This window comes from Malus domestica, chromosome 16, assembly GCF_042453785.1.
Source record: "Malus domestica chromosome 16, GDT2T_hap1".
NCBI lineage: Eukaryota > Viridiplantae > Streptophyta > Magnoliopsida > Rosales > Rosaceae > Malus > Malus domestica.
In genome coordinates, this window is record NC_091676.1 from 7176967 (window position 1) to 7199044 (window position 22078).

The window sequence follows — 22078 nt, forward strand, 5'->3', positions numbered from 1 at the left end:
CACCTACAATGCCAAAGTTAGAATTTGAGGGAGAAAGTGTGTGGAGAAATTGGGAGAATTTTAGAAGGGAATTCGACTCAAGTTTTTGGAGAAATGTGGAGGTATTTATACGGGTGTGGCCGGCCCGATTTGGAGAAATGGGGACCGGCCACTTATGGTGGTAATTGGCAATAAGTCAATTAATTAATTGGGTAATTAATCAATTAATTTACTAATTAATCCCAATTTGAAAAGAATAATTAGGAGTTACCTTGTGGGGAGGATTTGATGATGATTGATGAAATATGTTTTGAATAAATACCATATAGGTCACCTTTGACCTTGATTGAGCTGTTATTGTTCGCTGCTTGCAAGTGGGAATCCCAGAGTGCCTCGAGGGTAATTTTGTCATTTTACCCAAAAGTCCACATGTCGCCTCCATAATTTTTTTGATTATTTTTGGCTCCACGCCATCAACATGTCGATCAAGAAGAGTACTATCATGAATTTGTCAAAACATGATCTAATGGTTTAGAGGCATAAATAGAAAGTTGTTTGAGCCGAACAACATGCATAATGCTTACTATCAACCGATCAATAAGAGTATTATCTTTCTTCTTTTTTTTTTTTTTTTTTTTGAGAGAACAATACATAATCATTTATATATAGCTTTCTGACCATTCTTTACTAACTCATGCAATGCAATTATCGCGACGAAATGGTAAACATAATAGGCCCCAGAAGAGTATACTAAAACCAGTACTCTAGAAAGGTAGTGCAACTGTGAATCCAAATCGAATCACGATCCCACGATCAAATCTCACTTGTTCCCCCATCACATGGTCAGAGAAAATATCAATTGCCGGAAGAATGCCCGTCAATGATTTCCCACGCAAAAATACAAAATCCAATGTGGAGCATGTAGGAAATGAAAAATCAACCAAACTTCTGGGCACCATCTGCTCTCATAGCACGATAGAGAGGCCTGTATCGAATGACATATGAAAGAGGGCATCCCAATAAAGAATAATAGATCGTTGCAAGCAAAAATATTTTAACACCTACGCCTCTAATCCAACAGACGATAATCGCAATCACGTTGAAAAATAAGCAAAGACTATGCCTTGCCAACTTGCAAAAGCCAGATACTGTGGTCTTTGAGCATGTGTTGGTATTTCATTAGCTATATCATGGTGAGTAATCGCAACCACAGCATGCGTAATGCTTATCTATCAACCAATCAAAATCAATAACAGTATTATCATGAGTTTGTCAAAACAGAATTCAATAGATTTGAGACATAAATAGAATGTTGTGTACGCATGTATGTGACAATATGGATGAGAGAGAGAACGAATACTTCCAGGACATATATACAGTGTCATTTTGATGTTATGAAGACGCGTATTAAGACTTTTGGCGAGCAGCAAATAACTGTCCTATAAAACTAAATAAATAAAGGGCATTGAACTATAGGGCCCTTAATAATTTTCATCGAACGTTGAGAAGTGTAGTACTCTGTCGTTTCTTTCCAAAGTCGGCTCGCAATTATACGCTATAGCCAGTTATTCAGATCACCAGAACTTATATAAGATGGACAAAATCTCCAGAGAAATATAAACATATCACTGATAAAACCTCCAATGGCTCTCATCACCTCCTTGCTCATATGTCTTCCATTTCTCCTTCTTCTCCCCCTATTCCTTCTACTCCAAAAGAAGAAAAATGTCTATAAGAACCCACAGCTAAAGAAATTTCCACCAAGCCCTCCCAAGCTTCTCCTCATGGGCAATTTGCACCAACTCGGCACCCCACCCCACCAATCTCTCTGCCAACTCTCTAAAAAGTACGGACCAGTCATGCTCCTCCACTTCGGTCACGTTCCCGCCCTCGTCATCTCTTCCGCCGAAGCAGCCAAAGATGCATTAAAAACCAACGACCTCCACTGCTGCAGCAGACCCTCCTCAGCCGGGGCCCGCAGGCTCACGTACAACTATCTTGATATTGCCTTTTCTCCGTACGGCGATTACTGGAGAGAGATTTGAAAAGTGTGCGTGCTCGAGCTTTTCAGCGTGAAGAGGGTCCATTCATACAGGTCAATCAGAGAAGAAGAAGTAGATAAAATGGTAATTCAATCTCGGCCTCTTCATCTTCTGGTGAACCTGATCTCACAGAAAAGTTGTTTGCTCTCACGGCTAGTATTATATTTAGGATTGCGTACGGGACAAGTTTCCGAGGGAGTAAATTTGAGCATGCTAAAAATATTGATGAATTGATTCAGGATACTGAGGCCATGCTCGGAGACATGTCCGCAGCTGACTACTTTCCGTCTTGGATTGGGTGGGTTATCGATAGGTTTTCCGGTGTGCACAAGGAGTTCCATAGGATTTCGAAGGAGTTGGATGATTTTTTCCAGCAGGTGATTGATAATCATCTGAACCCTGGGAGGAGAGTTGACGATGAACAAGCTCATGAAGATATAGTTGACGTTCTGCTTAAGATAGTGAAGGAGCAAAGTGAGTTTGGAGCTTCTCATCTTGGTCACAACAACATCAAGGCAGTCCTCTTGGTAATTAATCTCTCAAAAAACCCCTCTTGCGGATATTAATTTTGTGATTAATTTGTTATTTGTTTGAGAGTTATTTTCTATGGAGACATAAAGTTTTTCCCTTTCCCCTTGGTATTAATTTAGAAAACACTAAAAGATAATTCTTTTATAACACCAAAAAAATATTTGTCTTGTTTTATTAAAAATGAAAAGAAAACATTAATTCATGTCCCATTTTGTTGAGAGGTGGGCATTTTTTTAGACTTAGCTCACCATTTATTCTTTTTACAATCCTATGTCATCAGCATAGCCTCTGCAAAGCAGTCGAGTTCATGGATTAAACTGTATTGACTCGGGAAGCCCCAGGAGATGTGCCATATATGTTTGGAAAGCTACAGATGTCTATTTTCCGTAGAATTTTACGGTTCTTGACTATCATTTCTCTTGAGAGAGTTATGGAAGTTTTAGTACATGAATGTCGGGCTACCCGTGAATACAAAGTTTTCTACAATTGTTATCAACTTGGCAGATTAAGGGAGGGTTAAAATTCCTATTTATTAGGAGTTTTAACCAGTTGGAAGAAGCCAAAAAGTCTGGAAGGAAATAAATAAGAAGACTAATAAGATGGGACTTTAAAGCCCATTGAATTAGAATGAAAAAAGAAGGCTAATTGCCTTGTCGGTTACAACTAGAAGGAGAATGACGGGGGATCCCTAATCAGACCAGTATGGGGCGTGAGAGATAAAAAACAGAGAAAGAACAACCCACGGTAGAAGGGAGAAAAAGGAAGGACCAGAGCAGCGTTTTGCAATTCGTCATCGAAGAGTTTCTTCTTCTCCTTTTACTTCCTGTTTTGTTTATTTACATTATGAGTAACTAAATTTCATAGTTGGGACTTGGTTGAAGTCCTAATCATGTTTCCTTGAGTATTTTCGACACACTTTTGTTACAAGACAATTTGTTGATGCTTTAGTGATTAATTCAAGTTTTAATTCCAATCTTATTGAGTTATTTTATAATTGATCACCATAGAATAGCTTTGTAATTGAGTTCGTTACATGGGTAAATTTGGATGATCGAGTCTTGTACCTATGCCGAGTAACAAGAGAATAGTTACGGTTCTTGGAATTAATTATCACGAATAACTGGAACAGATACCATATTCTAGGATTCGTGTGTTTGTCGATTTCCATTGTATTATGCTTTCTCGGAGTGCAACTTAGTAGATACCATGCTAAATACTTCGAGAATGAAAGAGTTAGTGTAGACACCCATGCCTAATTCATTGTTTAGGGAAATCAATAGCTTAAAGAGTAGATACCATGCTTTTAGGTTGACAAATGTAAAACATAAAAAATTTGTTTTGTATCATAGTGTGTATCAGTTGCTTAGGTGAAAAAGGTTAGAGATGGAAGTCAAAGTCCTAATCATTCAAACATCGTTTTCAAAACCCTTATTGCCAATTACTTTTATTTGCCTACGTTCTTTATAATGTGTTTTTATACTTAAACTTAACGCATCTCAAACTATTTTGTTAAACCCTTACTTGCATATTTGCTAGTTTTGTGAACTAATTAATTTAAATTGTTAGGAATCATACTCTAGATACATTTTAGTGCAATCCTCGTGGGAATGATCTTGTACTTGCTTTCTATACTATGTGTTTGATCTTGTGCACTTGTGAGTTTAAACGTGCAATTAGTAGCTTAATATTTAGGTTTCTAAATGCATAACAACCATTCGCCCGTAGGCAGGACCGTATGAATAACCACTAAGTACTAAAAACATTAACATAATATTTCTAATATATATATCTCAAATCGGAGCTCAGTAACTAAAACTTCATATCGTAAAACTGCGTTCATAAGTATGTATATAGTTATCAATCATATATACATCAAAGAACGTAAATCCGTTAAAGCATAAAAATTCAGTAGCGTGAAACCAATTTACTCATAAACGTTTCATAAAACGTAGCCATTAAATCATGTTTTTCATGTATGCATTTCTAATAGTAAAATCATGCGTTTTGGAAGGGGTTCACTCACAGATACTTCGTCGTCAAAGAGCCGTGCAAACTAGAGAGGATGGAAACGCCATAAACAATATTACTTAAGCACATAAAGGTACAAATGAATAAAACTATATTATAACGATTGAATTTTGGGAAACAGACATCATAAACAGATTTAGGACGTCGAAAATCATAGGGGGTGACCTCGGGTACCCATATGCGTCGCCGTATGCGCTGTCACTGGATAACGGTCGGACTGCCATGCGTCACCGCACGCCACCGTACGCCCCACCACGCGCCGATTTAGGTCACCGGAAAGTTGGCAGGAACAGTTGCCAGTGTTTCCATGGGTGGCGACGGAGCATAGTACCTCCGATGCTCCACTCGCTGGCCAAGGCAAGCACCCACGCGCTAGCCAAGGTTCTGGGATTCAACCGGGTCGGGTCGGATCTAGGTCTGGGTCTGGGCTTGGTTCTGGGATGGGCCGTAAGGTTTTAGAGTCTGAGACTCTGGGTTGCAAGGTTGGGCCTAGGGTCTTGGGCCTAAAATTTGGGCTAGGTTCCATGGCCCAAAGGCCTGGATTGGGTTCCTGGTTTATCGGGTTTGAACTTTAGGTTAATGGGTTTGGGTTTTGGGTTACCTGACATGCCCCAACCCTGATATCCCCACATACCAGGGTAGGCACGTGTTGGCTGACATCCGAGGGTGATGAAGCCATTTTAAACATGCATATAAATAAAGAATATGCCATTATAGGAACGTTTTTAGAGCATACAACTACTAAGAATGATATGGAAGAATTACTAAAAAAAAGATGCGAACAAGGAAATGATACCTATACTAAGAAGACCCGAGGATACCTATATCGTAGAGTCCTGACGCTGAGATCATGTGCCTCAAATTTAACTGCTAAGGGGGTGTAAAAACAAAAAAAGTGAGTGGACCAAAGTTCATAAACATTTTATTTTTTGAACATAGTAACCCCCTGTTTTGAAAACACATATATAATACTACATATAGGCTTTATGAAAAACCCTAGCATGTCATGTAAAACATCTGTAAAACATGTATGTAAAACCAGTGCTAGAAAATGGTAATAACACCCAAAGGTAAATTCGTAAATCTCATTAGTGAGGTATTCAACTAGGGGTATCATAATCGCTCGAAGGCAGTACCTGTCTATCACCCAAAGGTGAAGCTATACGACATTGGGTTACGCTAGTGAAGAATCATGGTAGGCCTCATCACCCGAAAGTGAAGTTATACGACTCCAGGTTACGCCGGAGAAGGAAATGCTTAACATCACACACCGACACTAGCCTCGGGCTAGTGAAGCTGGGGGTATCATCATAGTCGTCCGAAAGCAGTACCTGTCCATCACCCGAAGGTGAAGCTGTACGACACTGGGTTACGCTAGGGGAGAATCATGGTAGGCCCCATCACCCAAATGTGAAGCTGTACGACTCCGGATTACACCGGAGAAGGAAATGCATAACATCACACACTGACACTAGTCGTGGCTAATGAAGCTGTCCGACACTGCTTTCGGCAGTGAAGCTGGGGGTATGTCATAAATATCACCAACTCTTCATCCGCCCGAAGGAAAATTCTATCCATCGCCTGAAGGTGAAGTTGTACGACATTGTATTACGCCGGTGAAGAATCATGGTAGGCCCTATCACCCAAAGGTGAAGCTGTACGACTCCAGGTTACACCGGAGAAGCAAATATATAACATCATTATCCTCAATTGTGTCTTATGGCCATAGACATCTATATACCCGTGTTGTGTGTATGTGTTGTATGATAATCCACTAGATAAGTACTGAAGACATACCTCAAAATCTCATATCCAATTCGTAGCTCAAAAGCTAAAAGTCATCTCGTAAACCCATGATAGATCATACTCGTAAATCCATAATGTAAATCATACTTGAGAGCCATAGAAATTCATATATGCAAATCCAATAATTAATAACCTTTATTAAAACGTAAATTCGATAAATCATAAATATTTAGTAAAACAATTTATTTAAATCATGAATGTTATGTAACCCATAATCATAGAAATCCAAAACACATAATATAAAACATATTCAATGCATGAAATATGAATGCATGCTAGGCTAATATTTTATAAAAACATATAAGTTAAGAAGGGGTCCACTCACATATATTTTATCACCCGAGAGCCGGGTCATGATAGGCAAACGGGTCGAAGGGAAGGGACTGGGTTCCCTTCCTTCTCTCTTCCCTCATTTCCCCTCCTTTCTTCTCATCCTCATTGGTTCACTCTTTTTCTCTCCCCCCCCCCCCCGATTAGGCAATCCTCCCCTCATTTCTCTCCTTTTACCTTCTCTCCACCGTCCATCTCTCTTCTTTCTCTTTTTACCTTTCCATCACAGCCACATATGTGGCTTCCTAGATTTTTTCTTTAAAAATCTAGAGCCTTCTAGAAAATGGTCAAATAACCATTTCGCCCTCAAATTTGTTCGTTTATAACTTCTTCGTTATAACTCCAATTTCGATTTCGCTTGCACCTATGCATTCGTAGTGATGAGTACTACGAAAATACTTCAAGAAAATGGATCTTACGTGACACGACTAAGCGGTCAAACATAGTCAACTCATTTGCCTCAAAGGGCATTTTTGTAATTTCACATTTTAAAATTATAAAAACCTTAAATTTTGGGGATGGGTCGTTACATTACGGGGTCGGGTCGACTTGGTTTCAGGCTGGTTTCGACGAACAAGAAAGCCGGAGCTTCCCAAGCTCCGGTCAACCTCGAACCTTAACCACAACCTACGATCTACCCACCAAATTGAAGATAAACAAGAGTAGATTAGGATTATACCTTTGGTTTCCCGAGTAGTGGTCGGAGTTGGCCAAAAAACAGTCTGAAACCCATGGTGCTCACTGGAAAAACGAAGGATCGAAAAGCAAGGTTAAGTTTGTCGATTTTTTGTTCGAAAAAAACCCCACAAGGCTAGGGAAGATAACGAGAGACTATAATAGGTTTGAATCAAATAAAGTTTACCTCGAATCGTCGATCTCGAAATCGAACTCGTCAGAGGGGATTTTTGTGTCGTCTCTGTGCTTCACAGAGAAGGAGGGAGAGAGGAAGCTCATCCCTGGTGGTGGGTTAAGGGGGTTTGTTGTCATTGATGTGTGGGTGGGTGGGTGTGTGTGGCTCCAGGAGATGAAGAGAAGGTTAGAGAGGGTGAGCTGAGAGAGTTTTGAGAGAGAGAGAGTTGTGAGTTTTCATGGGAGAGGGAAGAAAGAAAGGGAAATGGAAAAATAGGTCGGGGGACAAACTTGTTAGGGTGGACCCCACATTGCTTACCAATTAAGACCAAAAACAAACCATTTAAAATATCTAGCCCAATCCCAATGGAATTACCAAAATACCCTTCCGTTCTAAAATCCGTAACATTAATCAAGACGGGTTGTCACAGATAATGGTGCAATTACAATGGTGTGGGTGATGGCAGAGCTAACTAATAACCTTAGACTGATGAAGAAAGCATAGGAAGAAGTCAGAAAATGCATCGGGAACAAAGGAAAAGTCACAGAAACTGAAACATATCAGCTTTAGACCATCTCCAACCCTTGGGCTAAAAGCCAAATTTTTTAGCCCGGAAAATTTAGCTTTTAGCCCAGAAACATATTTTCTGCTCCAACCCTTCTACCCTAAAATTTTAGCCCGGAATTATTAAAGAATGAAATTAGCCTAAATTTTTTTCTTAAATCAATTTTTTTTTTAAAATAAATATGTAGATTATTGTAAATTAATTTTATGAACATTTTGATCTAAAAAAATTTAAATTCCGATAAACATTTCGCATTTAGCCCGGGGGGAAAGCTGTGGGGTATTTGGCCCAGAAATAGCATTTGACATTTAGCCTAAAATTTTAGCATGGGTTGGAGAGTGTTTGGGGGGGGGTAATTTGGGGGGTAATTTGGCTTTTAGCCCAGGGTTGGAGATGGTCTTAATACCTCAAGATGGTAACCAAAGAAACCCTAAGACTGCATCCTCCAGCTTCAATGATTCTTCCCAGGGAAACCACGTCCCATTGCAAAATCTAGGATTAAGACATTGATCCCAAAACCCTAGTTCTTTTTAATGCGTGGGCAACCGCACGTGACCCTGGGCTTTGGAAGGACCGAGAAAAGTTCATCCCTGAAAGATTTGATGGAAGCTTAGTTGATTGCAAATGACAACATTTTGAGTATTTGCCGTTTGGAGCTGGTTGAAGAGTTTGTCCTGGAATATATATGGGAACAACAACGGTGGAGCTTGGACTTGCAAATATCAAGTTAGCTAGAGTAGTGTGTTTCTCATCCCTAGTAAATATCGCTCGAATAAAATATGGAACTGCTCTACATATTACATATTTTTCTTGTTATGACAGATTATGACAAAGTTTTACAAAGTGAGGTTGAGTCGATTGATTATACAATGTTTGTGCTTGTTCATGTTCTCGTGTTTCTGGATGTTCTTGCATTATACAACCCCAGAAACTAATACAAGATACGAGTAAAAGAAAAAAATGAACCAACACCGTAAATAAAAAATGATACAACATCAAATGTATAATCTCGAAGTAATTTTCCTTTTTATTTGAACTTCAATCGAGCCTTGGTATGAATAATGTAAGTTAGTAGGGGTACAAAATGAAAAGAAAAAGTTACCCGAAAAATTTCGATCGGAAACTACATCACAGTGAGAAAATTATAGAAACCTTCCCCCTAAGAAGCATGAATACGAAACGTTACCTTGCGCTGCAAGTAGCTACTACGCATGTCCACTGCAAATAAGAGGGTATTGAAGAGTAGAGAGTTAAAAGAAGCCATTTTTACTGTTCATTGAAGAGTAGAGTAGAGAGTTGACTTTAGCTACTTGATCATTTATCTATATAACGGAAATACCCTAATTGCCACCTAGTACGTAGAACCCTTCTTGGTAGAAAGGAGTCAGTCTATGTTTGCAAATGTTCATATGGTTGCTAGCTAGGTTCGTCTCGAAGTGTTGGAAAGCCAAAGGCTTAAGAAGCAGATGGAGAACAATCGAGTGGAATTTGAGGTGAATGGGTACTTCCGGGCATGATGACTGCAGAGTTGTGTTCACTAGACCTCCTGATGGAGTTCTGGTGACTAGAAAATGCAAGACAAAACACTAGGCTAGCTGCTAGCGTTTGGAATTCTATCCGTTTCCTATCATTTTTTTTCTTGGATTTGTTTCAAGCATCTAATTTTCGTAATTGTAAGAATATGAGCATGAGTATGAACCTGTGAACTTGGTTATAGGACTAGAGATCGAATAGGAAGTCTTGTTGAGAATGGATTTGTGAATCCATATTGTAACTGAACTACTATTTAGAAGGAATTGGTTTTCTATATGGATTTTAAAAGGGAAATCCTTATAGAATTTGGCTAGGATTATGTAGTATATATATGGTGGCCTCTGCTCTCACAGTGTGTGTGCTTTACTCAAAACTAAGACCTATTATTAGTTGAGAACCTTGAACACTAAAGAGATGAGAAGGTGCACTGCAAAGTTCTTGCAGAAATCAGGCATGGCTTCCGGTTCAAGTTCATCTACATGTATGGTTCTTCTTTGTGCTTTGATTGATGAATTATGGTTTTGTGTTTTGATTACAGAAATTCGTATTGCTTGATCTTGGTTTTATGTTTATTCTAACATGTGGTATCAGAGCTAAGATTATAAGTTTATGAGTTCTGTGATTAAAACCAATAGGTTCAAAAGCATTAATAATATTTAAGAAAATATACCCTTGTTGCGGGGTTGGGGAATCGAACACGGGTTATGGCATATAGGTTTTGCAAATAACGACAAAACCTGAAGAAAATATAACCGTTGAGTTTTAAAAGCTAGTTACCGTTAGATTTCCTGCAAATCCATTGGTAAGGGTTTTCTTTCCAAATTGGGGCTTTTCGATTAAGAACATCACTCATCAAAATATGCTTCTGGGTTATGAATTCATCAACCTTGCGATTGATATGATCGATTTGAATGATTTTTCCGCTGCGTTGTTTCAAAAATAGGATCTGTATAAGGTATGTTTGAAAAATTGCACAGCTTTATCCTTGTTTGCTTAATGTTTCGATGCATAGATTGAGTTGAAGATTTATGCTGGATTTTAGATATAAGATTACGATAACAAAATATGCACAGATCAAATCTAATTGAAACTATTGATTAGTAATCTCATACCATAATTGCTCGATCATGTTCGAATATGCAATTATTTTGTGATCGACAAATTCTAATGCATCTTTGTGTTTTCTGATTGAACAATGGATGATGGTAACCATGCATGAGACATTTATGTTGTTTGTTGTTGCATATCTTGGTATTGATAAGTCGATTTTTCTATGTATACTTATCAACTATATGTTGTTAAGTCTATATGTATGAATTATTGATGCAAGTTGTGATGTGCAAACTGCAAAGCGAAATCAAGAACCTAATAGGTTCATGTTTGTGATTTCATCTGCAGCATCTGCAATATCTCTCAAGACTTTGAACTCAGCCAATATACCAATTCTCACTGGAGCGAGTAACTACAAGAAATGGAGGAGAGAGATTGGATTACTGTTGACAATCAATGAGTATGATATAGCCATTGATACTCTAAGACCAGTGATCACAGAACAAAGCACTATAACAGAAAAGGAAGATTATGAGAGGTGGACAAGAGCAAATGAAGTTGCACTTTCTATTCTTGAAAGTAGGATGATTGATACAGTTCGTGGAGGGATTAAAAGGCATGAGTTGGCAGCAGAATATTTGAATACGATAGAGAAAAAGTTCAAGGAGTTAGAGAAAGCAGAGATCAGTCAATACATGTCACTTTTGATAACCTACAAAATTGATAATGCTGGTTCAATTAGGGATCATATTATGAAGATAACTGTTGATGCAGAAAAGTTAAACTCCATGGATGTCAACATTGGTGAAAGACAGTTGGTTTCCATGATTTTGCAAGTGCTCCTAAACAAGTATTCTCAATTGAAGATGTCCTACAACACACAAGAAACTCGACAGAGGCAAGAGAAGGGCAAATACACTGAAATTGTGAACCTTATGCAATGAGGGAAAAGAAAGAAGTTCAACAATGCTGGAAACAATCCAGGTAAGATCTTTAGGTACCTTAAACCTTCTGATAAGACTGGTATTTCTGCTAAGATATTTGAAACCTCTAGAGGATCTAACCATCTTAAACCTAAGGTGAAAAATGTTGCTAAACTTAAATGTTTTTTTTTTTCTACAAAACTCGAGGTCCTTTAAGAAAAGATTATGAACTGTTTAAGGACTATTTAAAAGTTAATGGAAATGAGATAGTTATGTATGTGTAGAGTCAAATTTTTTACAGCTACACTCCTTGACCCTATATGAATACAATGAATGAATTTGATCTTCAATTTAAAATATTTACACTAGTGGATACCACAAAATCTTATGTTATACTTAATGAAAGTATGAATAAACTCTTAAGTATTAGTGAATCTATTGTTTTGATGGGATACTCATTCTACGAAACTAGTTTCAATGATCCAACCGTAAAAAATGTTTGTATATACTTCGAGATCGCATACGCCAAAAATTGCAAAAAACAAGCATTCAAAGATCAAGGAACAGGACAAAACTTTTCGACGGTTATAAAAAGAAAAATCACGATTTAACGGTCATTTTAACTCCGATTTTGATGGTTTTTTGCATCTACACTCCTTGACCCTATATGAATACAATGATTGAATTCAATCTTCAATTTAAAATATTTACACTAGTGGATACAAAAAAATCTTATGTTATACTTAATGAAAGTATGAATAAACTTTTAAGTGTTAGTGAATCTATTGTTTTGATGAGATACACGCATTCTACGAAACAAGTTTCAACGATCCAACCGTCAAACATGTTTGTTTATACTTTGAGATCGCATATGCCAAAAATTGCAAAAAACAAACATTCAGAGATCAAGTAACGGGACAAAACTTTTCGACGGTTATAAAACGAAAATTCATGATTTAACGGTTATTTTAACTCCGATTTTGATGAATTTTTACAGGTACACTCCTTGACCCTATATGAATACAAAGAATGAATTCGATCTTCAATTTAAAATATTTACACTAGTGGATATCACAAAATCTAAACTATAATAATTATATATATTAATTTAACAATTTTATACCCCTAAAAACTATAATAATTATATAATTATATATATATATTAAATTAAATTTAAAAAATTGATGACCATTGGAGCGGCTGAGATCAAGCCAAAGTTCCAATACAATTTCACGATGATCGATGTAAATCGAGAATTTTGTAAATTGAGGTTTTAACTTTTGAGAAAGACTTCACAACCTTGAAAACAAAAACTTTTTCATTTTGCATATCGTTGCACATTTAATATTTGTAATAGATTAGTAGTGTATGTATTTTTTTTTTATTAGGCACTTATTTACGAGTGTAGATGTAGTACTTAAACGACAAATGTGTTTTAATGTTTTGAACTAATATTTATGTGGTAATGTGTGGTATGTGCAAATTTAAGAAAAAAAAATATTTTTCTTAACGGGTCATAACGGGTTGGGTCACTTTACCCGTTGGGTCAAGTGACCCGACCTATTAAGGACCTGTTAAGATAACGGGTGTGACACGACACGACCCCCTAAGATAACAGGTGTTACACGAAAACAACACGAACACGACAGACACAACCCGTTTACCAGGCCTAGTCAAGGGTATGGAGCCTATTCTGCTCCAGAAGATCGTCAACTGTCAGGTGAACCTAATTCCCTGATAGTTCCAGCATATAATTCTCATAGTGCCCTGGGAGACCCCTCTAGGCAAGTCTCATCCGCCTCATTATACAAAGTCACATTCCGTGAGCGCATTCGTCTTTCCTCCACTTTTGCTATTCCCACCACCCCTATCTCGCATTCTATCTCTGTGTTCATCCATTTTTTCCCTTTAATTTTCTTCAAAATGGATTCAATAATCAAAGCCAAATCAAATGGATTTGAATCTTGTTCATTATCTTGCCCAAACCCCCTATTCCGTAACGTAGTCTCATCCATTCCAGGCACTGTAATGTTTAAGTCAATCGCCTCACCACTTTCCTGTGATACACAAACCGTCTTACCTCCATCTTCCTCCTCAACATGCACATTTAAGACTACATTCTTCACACATTCCGCAACTACACCCCATGGGCCGATCAAACCCGCATCAAAAGCCATATCCCAAGCTCGATGCTCATTATCTTCCCTCTCCTTCTGCAGTCGGAGTCTCTCAACGAGATAACCATAACAATCTGCTCCCTCACCCACCCACTTGCCTCCTTGGTTTACTCGGTGAAACCGCCGTATCCTCGAGCTCTCCCGTCCCCACTAAAACTTGCACATCCATATCCTTACGCTGCCATTCTTCCTGAGTATCAGAACATTCTTGTGCATTCCCATAGTCCATCTCACCCCTTCATAACACTTTTTTCCATCTCTCTGCCCAATGCCTCCAAATCTTTATCTTTTTGTATTTCCACGCACCCCATTAGATCCTGATGAACCGTATCTTCGAGTAGCCACATCCATATGCTTACCTTTAAGATCAATTACAGCATCCAAATTTTTAAAAGCATAAAACTCATCCCTACGACCATGGTTCCCTTATTCATTCACACCCATATGTTTGTCCTCGCACACCCGTGTTGCATGGCCCAATAATCCACATATTTGTCACAGCCTGTTCCGGAGATATGTATTATTTTATTCTCGATGACATGAATTGACGGTTTTGCCTTTGGACAGGTTGAGTTATTTTGTGTTGTGGTGTATATGTGATGGGAACTAAGTGATTATATAATTGAATTAATCCCTAAGTTTTGGACCTAAGTGAACTAAAAAGGAGATTTGGTTTTGTTTTGGTTGGTTGAGTGGACAATTTGGACCACACACACACACAAGTCAACACACACTCTCTCTCTCCCGTTAGACACTCTCCCTTTCTCTGCAATTGTACGGATCACACCCCAAAACCAACCATTTCTCACAGATCGAACTTGCAGTCACCATATCTGAGATCCTTGAAGGTCAAGGAACTCAACCATGTCATTTTTGACCTTGAAACCATAGAAAAACCCTAGACCCGAGAGGTCCGTCGAGGTACAGTACCACCGAGGTGATTTTCAAGGTTTCAAGCCATATCAAGACTCCTAAAGGTATATTCTCTCCCTCCTAAGTGTTCTGGATGAGTTTTGACTAAGCGTAGATGTAAGGAAACCATAGAAATCGAACCTTCGAGGGTGGCACTGTTCACCAACTTTTAAACCCGTGAGTTTCTTTAATTTTCAGAACCATAGCAAGCTTAAGGACATTCCCACAATGCTCGGAGTGCATCGTTGGTAAAAATTGGACGTCAGGAAGCCCAAATACGAGAAGTTGCAGAGGTCATCGGATTTTCGAACTTCTCCGACGTGATTTCGTGAGATTTGAAGCTTCAAATAGGTATAACGCCATTCTTCTTACTCTAAGCTTTCATTTGATTCAAATTTCGAAGAAAATGGTTGAAAAATGAGTGAGAATAGACGGTTAGAAGTTTTCCTAGTTTTCCGACGACGGCGACGGTCGCCGAAGTTCAGAGGTAGACGAAGACAAAATATTCCGTCAGTCGGATGGAATATTCCAACGGTGTTGGTTAAGTTTAACAGAATCCGTCAGTTTAAACAGAATATTCTCCAGAATATGACTGACGGTGTCAACTGACACCGTCAATGTGCCTGGCACATGGCCGAGCGTGGGGGCGCGTCTGGCCATGCCATTGCCGGCACGTGTGGGCACGTGAAGCTTCCAAAAATTAATATAAAAATATGGGGATGTTCGTGGAGTTGTGTAGATCACGTTGGTATATTCATATACCCATTTTGAGCTATGTATAAAAAGTTATTACATAGTTTGGTATATGTGCTTAAATAACATTATTTCAGTACTTCTCCTATAGGCGAGACCTATCCGGAGGACGAGCGTAGCCAGGCTAGGCATGGGGGTTACGACCCAGCTGCATATCTATAAGTGGGCAGTTATTTTCAATATATATATATATACACACACACACACACACTTGATGTTTTTCCCAGAAAACGTATTTAAAGGAAATGTGATTTAAATGCCATGTCATGCATGCCTCATATTTTAGTATATGCATTATCATAATTATGCATATTGTTGCATGGTGTTGTGAAGGCCCAGGTAAGCTACAGGTGAGTACATTATGTTGGTAATGGTTATGAGATATGATGATGATGATGTTGAGATGTATATTAGAGCTCATTAGTCTGTACCTCGGTGTTAGTGCTCCCGCCCAGAGTTAGGGGCATAGTCCTTCACTTGATGTTCACATCCCGCACCACATGCTCATCTTGGATCCAAGTTAGGTGCATAGTCCTGTCGTATAGACCACTTTGAGTGGGTCCGACTCGTAGGTGACCCGCGATTTATTACACAGTCTTCACGTGATCGTAACATTAGAGCATACTATTATTTTACACCCAGTCTTGTAAACCAGACCACGTGAGGTGGTTCCGACTCGTGTGCAGATATGTGTATACATGATGAGATATGTGGCTTATACACATAATGATTTATATGATGAGATATGAGATTGATGTTGTGATTGAGATGAGCTCTAGATTCCACCGTATAGATCACATCAGGTGACTTCGGCTAGCAGATGGTTATTGTGAATTGCACCACCTGGCTTACTTTCGTATTTTTATGTTATTAGGCATGGCATACGCATGATTTGAGTATGATTTGAGATATATACATATTTATGTATTCTATTTTCTGGGAAAGTACCTATATACTTGTTTTACGACGAGGAGTTAATATATTCAAAGAAAAAAATAAGGTTTTCGTGTAAGAATGTTTTTACTGACCCACTCAACTTTGTTTTTCGCCCCTCCAGGTTTTAGGTAGCAGAGTTTGGTGGCCATGAGGAATCCAACGGTGTTCTGACAGATTCTGAAAAAGTAGGATTCACCTTCGGGTGTTATATCTTAGTAATTGTCCTACTTGACTGCAGCTAGACTTTCTTATAGCTCTGAAAGTGTATTTATACACTTAGACTCTCACTAGCATCCTTTCTTATCTAGGATTGCTAGTTGCTTGGTTTTAATTGTCCGTATTTCCTTACCCTTTATCGCTTCCGCTTTGCGCACAAGGCTACGTCATACTCACATGACGGCCAACACGTCTCAACTTCGATCGGGGTGTGTCACTATTGGAATATTTATCCACTCTCATTACAGTTCCCATACATCTACCAATTGCTAACGCCACCCTTTTCGTCATGCACAACGGGGGAACGTTGTGGAACTGTACCCAAAACATCATTAACGATAAGGAATCCCAACAATGATTTCCCCTTGTCGTACGGTCCGCAATCATGACCAGATCACCCTTAAACGTCCATGGAATATCAATCTCCAACACTCGATGCAAATCCTGCTTCCCTACAAATCTCGCCAAAAACCTTCGATCACCGAGTTCTCTAATGGGGCCATCCTCCATTCATCTCCATAATGAAGTAAAACCAATGAAGGCATCTCTATTCACCTCATTGTCTGTTAAGACTTCCACCACCAAGTAATGGTGGAACCCCAACAAAGCCTCATCGACTTCCCTTCGGCCAACAGTAACCCTCTCCCACGCCTTCTCTGACAGGGAGAGTTTAGCACCAAACCTCATTCCCAAGCCAACGAAATCGTAACCCTCTGAACACTCATCCATGTTACGCCCTTCTCAAAGTCTTACCCTTTCTAAGCCAACCACACTCCACCAAAACCCTAGTCTTCCCCTAGTACAAACACAACTCTTTAACACTGCATAACAAACACTCACTCGCACAACTAAGCCAAAGCCTGTGTCAGATCACACCAGTGCTACACAACACTTGACAAATAATTGAGATCACACTTAAAATCATCAAAAACCTTGGTCACCGAAGTTCGTCGCAACCCAAACCCTAGATCTCCTCATTTCGAGGAACCCAAACCCTAAATAGTTAGAATTTGACTATTCTATTATTTTCTCAGACCATGATTCTCTTTGAATCTTTTTGTGAGACTGTAGGGATCAATTAATTTTGGTCATTCAAATCAAACAGGGTTTTTATTTTATTTATATATTAAACAAGTTAGGCTCACTAGCCCCTAGCTTTCTTCTTTTCGCCTTCTCTTCTCTCTCTAATTACCATCCATTGAAGAAGGCTTCAAGCTTTAAATGAAAACACAAAACCCAGTAGTCAAAGTTTTCAGTGAAATAAAATTGATAAAGAAAGACGATAATATGAGAGCTGGTCAAGTTAATCATAAAAGCTTGCCGAGAGAGATACGTTGATATGAGAAAGCACGTATTTCTACGGTTAGCAATTCAAAACTAGGAAACAGACACCGTGTTGTAGCGTCTGAATCCAAATGTAAAAAAATAGAACTAAGAAACAAACACTGCGTTGCAGCGTTTAAATTCAAATGTAAAAAACAAAACCTGGAAACAGTTACTACACCGCAGTATCTAGTTCCAAATGTAAAATCAAGAGTCGCAATTGCGTGAGGTGTGAAGCGTAGGAAGCATGTAAGTGATGAAAAAAAAAAAAAACCAAAATACGGACATTGCTACGCAACTTAAAGCCAAAAGTAAAAATAGAACCAGGAAACGAACATTGCATTCCATTATTTGAATCCAATTCCAAATGTAAAAATGGAAGAGGCGTGTGAGTGATAGAAAAAAACAAAACTGGGAAATGGACACTGTAACGCAGCGTCTAAATCCAAATTTAAAAATAAAAATAAAAACAGAAACAGGAAACAGATATTGCGTTCATCCGTATTGACCTATTCTAAAATATAAAAAATATGAGAAGGATGTGTCGGTTGAGGTGGGTGCCAGCTATAGTGGCAGATTTTATAATTTTTGTTTATTTTAATGCATTTAAATATCATAATACATAATTGACATATTTAGTAACATAACTATAGTTGATATATTGTTATATTGTAACTTTTTATTGATTTTATACAAAATCACCCTTTGTTTATGCATCATATTTTAATTTTAATTTTTAATTATTTTTCTTACTATGATGTTTCAATTGTGAGTTAGGATCTATTTTTAGCTGGAATAGACAGTGACGCAATTACAATGGTGTGGGCGATGACAGAGCTATCTAAGAACCCTAGACTGATGAAGAAAGCACAAGAAGAAGTCAGAAAATGCGTTGGAAACAAAGGAAAAGTCACAGAAACTGAAACAGATCGGCTCCAATACCTCAAGATGGTAATCAAAGAAACCCTAAGCCTCCATCCTCCAGCTCCAATGATTCTTCCCATGGAAACCATGTCCCATTGCAAAATCCAGGGTTATGACATTGACTCCAAAGCGCTAGTTCTTGTTAATGAGCGGGCAATTGTGAACCTGTAATTTAGAAAATATATTTATAAGACCGTCTATAATTATAATATTTGGGTTCCTTGTATTTATTTAATTATTTATTTGTTTACCATATATTAACCTTGTCTAATTACCTGTTTATATTTATTTTATGGGTAAATTACATAGTAGCCCCTCAGGTTTGAGGTCTATTGCAATCTTATACAACATCTTTAAAACATTTCACTTTCATACCTCAAGTACCATTTTATTTCAAAATAATACATCCGTTAGATTTTCCGTTCATTAATCTGTTAAATGCTGACGTGGCTGCCACATTTGTGCCACGTGGCTGCCAAATGTGAGCCACGTGGCAAAAATAATAATTTTTTAATTTTTTTTTAAACCTAAATCTTCTAAATTAAAAAAAAAAAAAAAAAAAAAAAAAACTGAAACTTTATCCCTCCTCTTCCTACTCTCTTTTCCCCTCAACCCCACCATCTTCATCTTTTTCCCTGCAACCCAGGAGAGAGAGAAAGAAAGAAAAAAAAAAAGCCCTTAAGTTTGTCTTCCCCACCCCTTATCCTCCTCCTGTCTTCTCCCCCATTTTCATATTCTTCCCCCGACCCCCTACCTGCAACCCAGGAAAAAAAAAAAACTCAGATCCCGTCATCGCCGGGTTCGTGAGGTGGGAGGAATGGGTGTGGATTTAAGGAGTGGGGGGTGTATAGAGGAGGGAAGAGGGTGGGTGCGGAGGGGGGCTGAGTCGCGAGGGGAGGGAGGGGGTTTTTTCTTTCTGGGTTTGGGGGGGTTCGCAGGGGCAGGGGTGGATTTTTTCTTTCTGGGTTGGGGGGTTCACGGGGGTGGAGGATGGTAGACGATGCATGAGATCTTGGTTCGCGCAGGGGTAGGAGGGGGGGATCTGGGTTCGCGCGGGGGGAGGGGCGGATTCTGGGTTTCACGGGGAGAGGATAAGGAGGGGGGTTAATGGGATTTGGGTGTGGGGGGGATATGGGATTGGGGTTCTTCTTCTTTTTCTTTTTTTCTGGGTTTTGGGTTGAAGGTGCAGGTATGGGGGCGAGGAGATGGGAGGAAGAAGAATGAGGAAGAAGAGGAAGAGAAGAAGAAAGAGGAGGAGAAGAAGAAAAAAAAAAAAAGAAAAAAAAAGATATGTGGCAGACAGGTTTCTAAAAAAAATTAAAAAATTATTATTTTTGCCATGTGGCTCACATTTGGCAGCCACGTGGCACAAATGTGGCAGCCACGTCAGCATTTAACGGATTAATGGACGGAAAATCTAACGGATGTATTATTTTGAAATAAAATGGTAGTTGAGGTATGAAAGTGAAATGTTTTAAAGATGTTGTATAAGATTGCAATAGACCTCAAACCTGAGGGGCTACTATGTAATTTACCCTTATTTATTGATTTTAGCTTTACTATAATTATTTTGGTCTAAAATAATTGGCTGGTCAAGGTCAATGCTATTGTTTACAACACCTCCCTATTTACACACACCCGTAGCAGATTATGGGAGTACGGAGATAGGTTCAACTTATCTCTTGCCGCTACACCTTCCAATAAGAGAATAGCTATAACCGTCTCTTAACCTCCTATAAATAGGAGTGTTTTTCATTCATTTGAAAGAGGAAAACAGACGGAAGAAGGGAAAAATAATGAGAGAGAGAGAGAGAGAGAGAGAGAGAGAGAGAGAGAGAGAGAGAGAGTTGAGAGTGAGAAAGAGATCGATTGAGTGAGGGAGGGAGGACTGTGGAGTTAGTAGCTTTCTTTGTATGAGTAACAATTTCTATACCTTGTTCATCTTTTCATAACTATTATATATTTTCCTTGTTTATATCTGTCGTGGAGTTTCTATTCGAAGTTAGTTTATACAAATTCTTCGCTTGATCAAATCTAATGTAATTTGGGTTCAAATCTGTATATATCTTTGATTTGGCTGTCTTATTATAAAATATGAAAGAACTATGATAAACCCTAGTTTGACAAATCCAATTCAATTTCCTTTTCCAAAACTACTTTATATTTATACAATATTATGTTAATTTGATTGAGAATAGAATGAAGTTTATATATATACACATATGCTACGCTATCAATATATGTAGATGTATATGTATAGCTATTTTTATATACATTAGTATATACTAGAACAAAACCACATCAACAGTAGTCCCTAAGTCTTCAGTCAAGAGAGTCTTTTGGCTGGAGACTTGAAATTCAGTCCATGTGTGGGCCGAAGTAACTAGATGTCGTCTAGGACTGATACTCGTTATGAGGCGGTGCCCAATCCGAAATGATGTTCAACCAAAAGTAGCACATGTTGCGAAGCTACTCTGCTTGTGGCTTATGTTGCCTTGGTTGGCTCGGCTTGTGGCGTTGGAGGTGAGGGAGTCCCTTTTATAAAATAAGGGCTCACTCCTCAATACATAAATATGGGCTAGAGTTGATGCTCGCGGCGAGCCGGTTGCTCAGCTGGTGGCGATGCTCTCTAATGAAGGTGAGGGAGTCCCTTTTATAAAATAAGGACTCGCTCCTTAGTACATGAATAATAGGTGCTCTCTAATGAAAGTGAGGGAGTCCCTTTTATAAGATAAGGGCTCGCTCCTCAGTACATAAATAATGGGCTAAGTCCCCCAAGTATTTTTCATAAGGCCCAGTTGAGGCCCAATATATGGTGTATAGTGTAGTCCCCCAAGTCTTCAGTCAATAGAGTCTGTTGGCTGGAGACTTCAAATTGAATCCATGTATGGGCCGAAGTGGCGGTTTGTTCGGAGGCGGTATTTGTATACCCTGCACTAAAGCTTTGTAGGTGAAGCTTTGCAAGTGAAGCTTTGAAGCTAGAGCTCTGTAAATGAAGCTTTTGAAGCTGATTGACATGAGTGATGCTCATAAATGTTTATGTTGATTGACATGAGTGATGCTCATGGATGTTGTCATGAGTGATGCTCATGAATGTTTATGTATGATTGATATGAGTGATGCTCATGAATGTTTATGTATGATTGACATTAGTAATGCTCATGTATAATTTGAAGTACTAGGCGTACTTTTGATCACCT

General features: G+C 38.6%; 1 long non-coding RNA gene across 1 annotated transcript; it reads left to right on the top strand.

The window, feature by feature from the left end:
• Positions 1-10444: 10444 nt before the first annotated feature.
• LOC139192682 (uncharacterized) lies at positions 10445-19131 on the top strand. The gene is made up of 3 exons (XR_011576944.1): positions 10445-10619; positions 11063-11698; positions 18732-19131. It is a non-coding gene; the product is annotated as an uncharacterized lncRNA (long non-coding RNA).
• The last annotated feature ends 2947 nt before the right edge of the window (positions 19132-22078 follow it).